Below are 8516 nucleotides of genomic sequence, written 5' to 3'. Positions count from 1 at the left end.
TGGACTATTTGGACTATGCAGGACATGTTATGTTGATTGTGATGTTCGATGTTGTTGTATTGTGCTCTTTGGACGATTAAATGTTTGGATTATATAATGATGTCTCTGTTTGTAACCGTGAATGCTTTTGAAACAAGGGAAACTCTTGCGAATTTTTTCCATGAATCATTAATTATACTACGCTGCTAAAAAGGCACAAATGTAGTATACAGATTAAATGTAAATTCATTAGAACGTGTATAGTCCAATCGTATCGTACAGATGCTTTGTAGATGAATCTAGGCTTTTCAGTAACAGTGAATGAATCTAGGCTTTTCGAACAATGAAAATAGACTTTTCAGTTACAAGGACGAGGAGTATGATGACAGCAGCGATTTATCACTTCACTTACATAGTACACCTATAGCATCTAGGCTTTTCAGTGATTTATGATGTCAACGACGAATAGACTTTTCAGGAAATGAATCTAGGCTTTTCAGTGTTCATTGAAATAGGTTCTTCAGTGAAACTAATTAGGCTTCTTGTGACCAATTATAACACATCAAAATGGCAACTAAACATGCCTCTGCCTATATATACGCAATGTTGGATGCATTGCTACTTACTTCCCAACTAGTATTTTCTTTTGTTGTAGTACCAATGTCTGAAGGGTCATCCAGAGGGAGAGGAAAGGGGAAGGGAACTACCATTGTGTGGGAGGGTTCTCTTGGTCCCAATTTCTTTGAGAAAGCTCTTTATGAGAGGTTCCCAGTTGAGAGCAAAAGTGATTTCACCAAAGAGGCACCACTGAGAGGATACGATGAACAAAAAGAAGAGTGGCCAAAATGCATGCATGGTGAGGACTGCCTAGTGCAGATGTTCACCGAGGGAATAGATGGAGGTCGTTGTTTCTTCAAATGTCCATGAGCATGGGTAATTGCTATTACTATTTGTTTCTTCAATATGTTCCTCTTCTATACAACTTACATGACATACTTATTGCAGTCTTCCTTGGCCAGACAAAACGGTGGGTTCACTAGGTAGGTCGATCCTCGACCTATTTATCCACATGCGGAGTACATCTACTACCTGTAGGACCATATCTTCGATCTAGAAAGGGAAGCTAGCAACGGTTACAAGGACGACAAATAGGACAACAACAACAATGGTGCTGGTTCATAGGAGGCACTCTACAATGATCCATATTACACCTGCCCTAATCACAAGAGCAAGGGGCATCCGCCGTCACCCCCGCCGCCACCACCAACAACAATCGGAGGCTACTGTGGAGAAGGTGCAACACAATTTGCTATTCGGTCACACTACTAGGACAACCCTATCTTATTCACATGGCACATCCATGTGTTTGTTGTTTGGTTTAATTACCTAAGGCATGTTAGGTTTAGTCAGAGGAACTATGTACCCTTGTTTGGTACATGTTCTCACATGCCATTTCTTGTGCTTGTTGTTCACTTCAATTACCTAAAGCATGTTAGGTTTAGTTTAGGACCTCTTTACCCTAGTTCGGTACATGTTCTCACATGCTATTTCATGTGTTTTGTGTGTTGAATTATATGATGCCCTACTGTTTACACCAAAATTTGGAAGAAGGATCTTAGAAGCTCGGGAGCTTCGAAGATCATGACAGCAGGGGATTAGTTGCGTGCAGATCGAAACCAGCTGATTCGGATGCAACGCTAGAATCGGCTTTCTTCAGATAGTGCCAGCAGATAACGACAGAGGCTATGATCGGCGCTGAGACGAAACATGCTGGACTCTACAAAAAAGGAAAGATTAGAGTCTAAGTTATCTTAAATTAGGAATGTTTTCATTATGCCAAAGATTGTATTGAGTCATACTCGAGTAGGGTTCATTTTTAGACTCCGGGTATAAATACCAAACCCCGGCTATTGTAAAGGAGCAACCAATCAATCAAATACAAGTCAATTACTTTTTTTGGCTCCGGCCACCCCTTAGGAGTAGGAGTAGAGTAGATCTTGGCGAGTTCTTCGGTAAGTACGGCTGCATCAATCCGGTCGACCTCCACTGCTTGTTGTAAGTACCGTCATGGTTTATACCTCTGTTCGTATGGCTGCATCGATCCGGTCGACCCCCACTACGGCTCTAGTATAAGCTAGTAATCGACTCATATCTAACTCAAGTATGGCCTATGTGATTCTACCTCACACCCCATTGCTTGAATTGGATCAAGGTCAAGTTATCGGCTCTATCTTAGAGTGGTAGTCTTTGGTAGATTCATTAAGTTACCAATATTGCTTATTGCTTTCATTGTTTATCTAATTACAGCAATATCACTCTGCCTGATTGAGATTGATCTGGATCAGCCTTATATCTTGTTTAACTCATCATTTGCTAATCTATAACTGATCTAATCTGTAACTTAAGCGATGAGTTATGTTTTTATCGGCTGTTTTGCGTCAATCTTAATCATGCATAGCGTGCGGTTAAGGCATGTTTGATCTTAAGTAGATCTATCGGTTAGCGAGAACTGTTGCATGGCCCATCATCATGGCCTATGGGATTCTGCCTCTCACCCCACTGTTGGCACATGGAGTGGGGATCGTTGGTTGATAGACCCATTCCTAAGAAGACATGACCTTAACTGTGTGCTATGCCTGAATCGGCTGTTTAGCCGATATCGAATGCTTTCACGAACAGTTCATATCACGAGATCGTTGAAGTAGGGATAAGTTGAAAGATGTGTTAGCCCCATGATCTTGTTATTGTATTACAGCCTGCATGATTCTGTCTCATGCCCCACTAATATTAGTAATGAGTTAGGGTCATCGAGTCTATTATTGTTTCTATGGCCTGCATGATTCTGCCTCATGCCCCACTGGTCATGGTGATAGATGAGATCTAACATATTCATTAGATTTATCTTTATTAAATGATTAAGTGATGTTGAATTGTTTCTTTATATAAAAAAGAGTTCGGTTACTCGTAATCATTGGCTCAGTATGGACCGATCATCATTGATATCTTATTGCCATTGATTAATATCTATTTAAATGATGTTTATCCTGAATGATAACCGATTCTCTTCACACGACCCCATAAGCTCTAACTGACTTATTCTCATGAATATACTGGAATCGGCTATTTAGCTGATTTCCTTTCATATCAGCTCTCACAGTCGTACATTTGGAACTGTCTAGCAGCACCGGCAAGTTCTACCCTTAATTACTGATGAACTTTCTCTCCTTGTCAATTGCAGGGTCAAATTGACTAGCATGCCTTGGGAGGATTGTGCAGGATCAGCCACCCCTGCGCTGAAGCTAGGTGGATCTGCTCCATCGAGCGGACCCTTCCGGCTTGCTGCGTGTGTCCTCGGCATGGGACAAAATTATGTGTCGACACACATTTCTGGCACGCCCGGTGGGACACCACAATCATCACGGCGGTTCACAACAATGACAACATCCTTATGGTACATTATGAAGACCTGCCTGATGAAGATAAGGATACCATCAACAAAGCTATGGTAGAATTTTGGAAGAAGTGTTTGTTGTCCTACACCAAAATATGTGACAACACAATTATTCAAAAATTTCCACTACCAAGAGTTCTACTACATGGGTAGACAGATACGGTCAAAGCTAAAGACAAGTGTTTCTTTATGGAAGACATAGACAAGTCTGTTCATAATGCCATATCAAGCCGCAATGAAGCTTTCGTTGACGCGTTTCACAACGCCATGAAAGAGGCGATTCATGGAATTCTAGTTGGTTAGGTTGGATCGACTTGTTATAATATTCTAGATCCGTTGACCCAAGGGACTAATCAAGTTGGTACCAGTCATCAAGAAGCAGCACCAACTGATAATGGTGGCGTCCAGATGCTTCAAGGTTTATCTGAACAAACTCTGGGTACTGCTACAAATCAGATATAGTACAATCCTAGACCATCAGTACAGCATGTGTAGCAGCCGGCGGGGCAAAGTCAAAACCAGATGATCAATTTTGGCACATCAAGCCACATACTATCGTCGGCTCAGAAGGTAGCACCATCAATTCAAAGGATCCATAGAGATATAGATCCTTGTGTCTATAATCAGAGACTTCAAGTAACAAGCCAGCAAAGGACCCAACAGATTGAGATTCCACAAGGCTATCACTACGGCACGGACTATAACACCCTCCACATGATAACAAATCTAGAATATCAAGGCACGCGGGATTTCAATCCATGGATGGGTCAGCAAGTATCGAGAAATCCAAATCCACAGGCTGACGAGTTGCTGCTTAAGGTGACCGAGGTGATGAAGAATCAGTTCGGTCTGAAGCCAAAAGGAATGACTTTTTCATACAAACGCCCATATCTAGAATGGTATGATTTGGTCGCCCTTCCTACAAATTATAGGCTCTCGAAATTTGCCAAGTTCACTAGTCAAGACGGTACAAGCACAATAGAACATGTCAGTCGGTATCTTACACAATTGGGCGAAGCATCAGTTGAGGATGCCCATCAAGTTTGTTTCTTCTCCTTGTCCCTGTCAGGGCCGGCCTTCACTTGGTTCTCATCATTACCAGTCAACTCCATTGCCAATTGGGCCGACCTGGAGAAGAAGTTTCATACATATTTTTACACTGGGACTGGAGAGAAGAAAATAACCGATTTGACAACCATGAGACAGAGGACTAATGAATCGGGCACTGAATTTCTTTAGAGATTCCGAGAGACTAAGAATCTGTGTTTCTCGTTGAGCTTGGCCGATGATCAACTAGCTGCTTTTGCCGTCTAAGGAATGCTACCGATGTGGAAAGAGAAACTGCTAGGACACGAATTTGATAACTTGGGTCAATTAGCTCAATGAGTGGCAGCACTTAATAGCCAATTCCAGAGCATACGCAGAGATACCCAATTCTAGAAGAGTACCTCAGTGGCTGAAGCTTACAATCCATATTCAGTCGATGACGGCTATGAAGATGAAGAAGAAGAGGTTGCTGTAGCTGAATGGAATTGGGTCAAGAAGACAGTGATGGTGTCAAATCCTTGGGGAAAAGGAGTTGAGGAGAGTTATGACTTTGATGTTACCAAATCGGACAAGCTTTTCAATTTCTTGCTTGAGAAGGGGCAGATCAAGTTGCCCGATGGTCATGTCATGTTGCCCCCTGATTAGTTGAAGACAAGAGGTTCTACAAATTTCATAATGCTACTTCTCATTCCACTAATGAATGCAGAATCTTTAGACAGCATATATAGAGAGCTATTCAGTAAGGGAGGCTCAAATTTGATACACCTCGGAAGATGAAAGTCGATGATAATCCTTTCCAAGGAGATTAGAACATGGTTGATGCTGGGCTGTTCAAAGGAAAAAACCAAGGTCCTAACATCGACCAAATCGAGAGAAGCTGGGATAGTCGATCCCAAAATACAAATATTGGCTGATAAGTACAAAGAGATTAGGAGACGTCGTGCGGAACAAAAGAGCTAATACGAGCAGAGGAAGACATCGAAAGCAGAGATGTCAAAGCCATGGGTCACATCTCGGATTCTATTGAATAAATGGCAGTGGTAGAAGGAAAAGGATTATCAACATTGGTTAAAAGATCAAGCATACCAGCATCAATTAGAAGAAGAGAGGTATGAAAGGGAACACACTAAATTACATTGGAATTGTTCCTTCTTTAGGCATTGCTGGAATGAAGGTTTGAAGTTGCCTACCAGACACGACTATCCAGGATGTAGCAATCAATATCGGGAGTATAGGCAATCTCGAACCAACCGCTGGTCTATCCATGCTCAAGATGCATATCATCATAACAACATGGATCGGCGCTTAAAAAATGAAAGTGTTCATGATCGGTTGGGAAAAAGAGTCATTGGATAGGATTGGGCTGATCATGAAGAGGAAGGCACTGAAAGAAGATATATGTGGCAGGAAGGCCAGCGGTGCCTAGGAGATTTGACGAGAAGCCAAAAGAGGAGGTGCAGCGCCTAAGGAACAAAGAGATGGAACAGGCTCAGGCACCCGGTAAAACTCAAGTATGGCGTACCAAGCAGATAGCTGATAAGAGGCAACCATCGGCTAATATCCAAATGGCTTTTCTGTTACTATCAGAATTCAGAGCTTCGGCAGATCAGGAAGTTTATTCAAACTACGACGAGTCAGAGTATGAAGAGATGGTTGCCAAGTTAATAGTTGTGCAGCAAGCAATATTTGATAAGCCAGTCAAGCATCGGCACTTAAAGACTTTATATATGAAAGGTTTTGTTGATGAGAAGCCGATGAACAAGATGTTGGTGGACGGAGGTGCTTCTGTCAATCTTATGCCATACACCACTTTTCGTAAGCTTGGTAAGGGACTAGGAGATTTGCTTCAAACCGACATGATGCTTAGAGACTTTGAAGGAAATACATCCAAGACCCAGGGGGCAATAAACATCGAACTGACAATCGGGAGTAAAACTCTGCTCACCACGTTCTTTGTCATTGATGTGAAAGGATCATACAGTTTACTCCTAGGTCGTGATTGAATTCATGCGAATTGCTGCATACCATCAACCATGCATCAGTGTTTGATTCAATGGCATGGAGATGATGTCGAACTGGTTCGTGCAGATGAGTCCATAAGCATCACAATAGCCGATCTAGTCTTTTGGGAACTAGGAGATTTCGAGTGTTTTTCTAGCAAGTCATGGGAAGGAGGCTTCATTAAGATCAGCAATAAAAGCCAACAGCCGATGCAGGTGATCGGCTCTGAGAGTTTGTTTTAGTGGAAAAGTCATAGCTTCACGTCGGCCGTTGGATAAAAGAAAAATGAGTATTAAGTCTTGGAGATGGGTTTAGGCCGACGTATGTGAATGCTGAGTTAAAGTGTAAGTGCGATTCAGAGTTAATGGATTTCTTAAGAGAAGTTTTGTTTCGCTTAATAGGATGCTTGACCTGGGTTAATTACTCGTCTGACCTTTGATATTGAAAGTTCTACAGGACGTTATCCTAGCGTCTGATCAACATCTGATAGCCGATTCATTCTCGGCTCTAATAGCCGGTACCAGAAGGGTATCGCCTCTAGTTCAAAAAATAAACATCTTCAAAGACAGTAATAGCCGATACGATATGTATTGCCTATAGAGCAAAAAACAAAAAGAGCAAGAAACATTCATGGTCGTACATGAAGGCATTGCATTGAAACACAGTCATAAAAGAACAGGAGTCTTCATTCATTAATTTATCTTAAATACAAACTAATCGAAGACCTTGTTCACCACATCCTGAGCGGATGTGATGTCTACTATGGCCTCCGCTACCATGGTGAATTCTTCAAGCAGGTCCTTGTGCTCCTTAGGGCCGTTGCCCATTGGGAAACCTATTTCCATGGCGTGAAGCTCATACCCAGTTCAGGCTTGTGCCGCGGTCAGCGCCACCGCTGCACCATGACAAATGCCATGGAGGGTGATCTCCCAAACGCGGACCGAGACGTATTAGAGATGAACGTCGATGGAGGAACCCCGGGCATTGACAGCGTCTATGGCCACATTCGCCGCCAGTTGGAGAGATTCCAACTATGCTGTCAAGGCTGACAATCACAAGAACAAGAATATGACCAAGCTGAAGATAATGGAAGTCAGAGTAAAAAGCCTTCATGAGATTCATCTTACCCGCCACCATGGCGTTGGATTCGGCTAGCCGCGCTCAGACGGTGCTGGCCTCCTCCTCAGCTACGTGAAGGGCGGCCTAGGAAACCCCGAGGCGAGTCTCCAGTTGACCGTTCTCCCAAGTCACCTTGGAGTAATGGTTTTGAGCCATCCTCCACTCGTGAAGATAGCACCGAGCGTCATCGCTGTTGTAGGAATCAAAAGAATCCGACAACAAGGCCGACATAGAAGATGCGGTGTTAGAGGGCCCGCCGGCCCTGGGAAGAGGACGAAGACTGTCATTCACAACAAACCTATAGGCGGATCAGAACTGTTCATCATCATGAACAAGAAATGTCAATCTCACCTCATGCGCTGGAGGCGCTGATTCATCGGCATATTCTCTTCTGGGATTTCCTCCGCCGCGTGCTTGCCTCGGTTATCTTCGTCAGCCTTGAAGAATGATTGGATCTAACTGCTACAGGGTTTTAGCAGGCAGAGAAGAGCAAAGGAACAGTTGCGGATGGAGATGTGTTCGAAGTGAAAGACATCGGCTAGTATTTAAAGACATGAAGCAAAGGGACAGACGCCTCGGGACACGCAAAAGGCAACCGCAATTAATAGGAGGCGAAGCGCCGCTTCACCAGTATCGAAGAAAATACGGCACCAGATGACTGAAGATAGAAGATTGAGGGGCTCCCTTAATGAAGGCCATGTTTTTAGACTTGAGTGGGATTAAGATCGGAAGTCTAGAATCGACTATTCTCAAAGGATCGGCTCTTTAGCCAAAGCGGACGTGCTCAGTCGACTATAGTGGTTCTTTAAACCTCTTGCCTGTTCAAGTGCCCCTTGGCCAAAAAGGGAAATGAGACTCTAAGGAGGGTTGAGAATAGGTCGCCCTTGGTGACCAAGAGCGAAGGAGCTAATGTGATCGC

This window comes from Miscanthus floridulus, chromosome 1 (genome assembly GCF_019320115.1).
Source record: "Miscanthus floridulus cultivar M001 chromosome 1, ASM1932011v1, whole genome shotgun sequence".
Lineage (NCBI taxonomy): Eukaryota > Viridiplantae > Streptophyta > Magnoliopsida > Poales > Poaceae > Miscanthus > Miscanthus floridulus.
Note: the sequence above shows the minus strand (reverse complement) of the source record.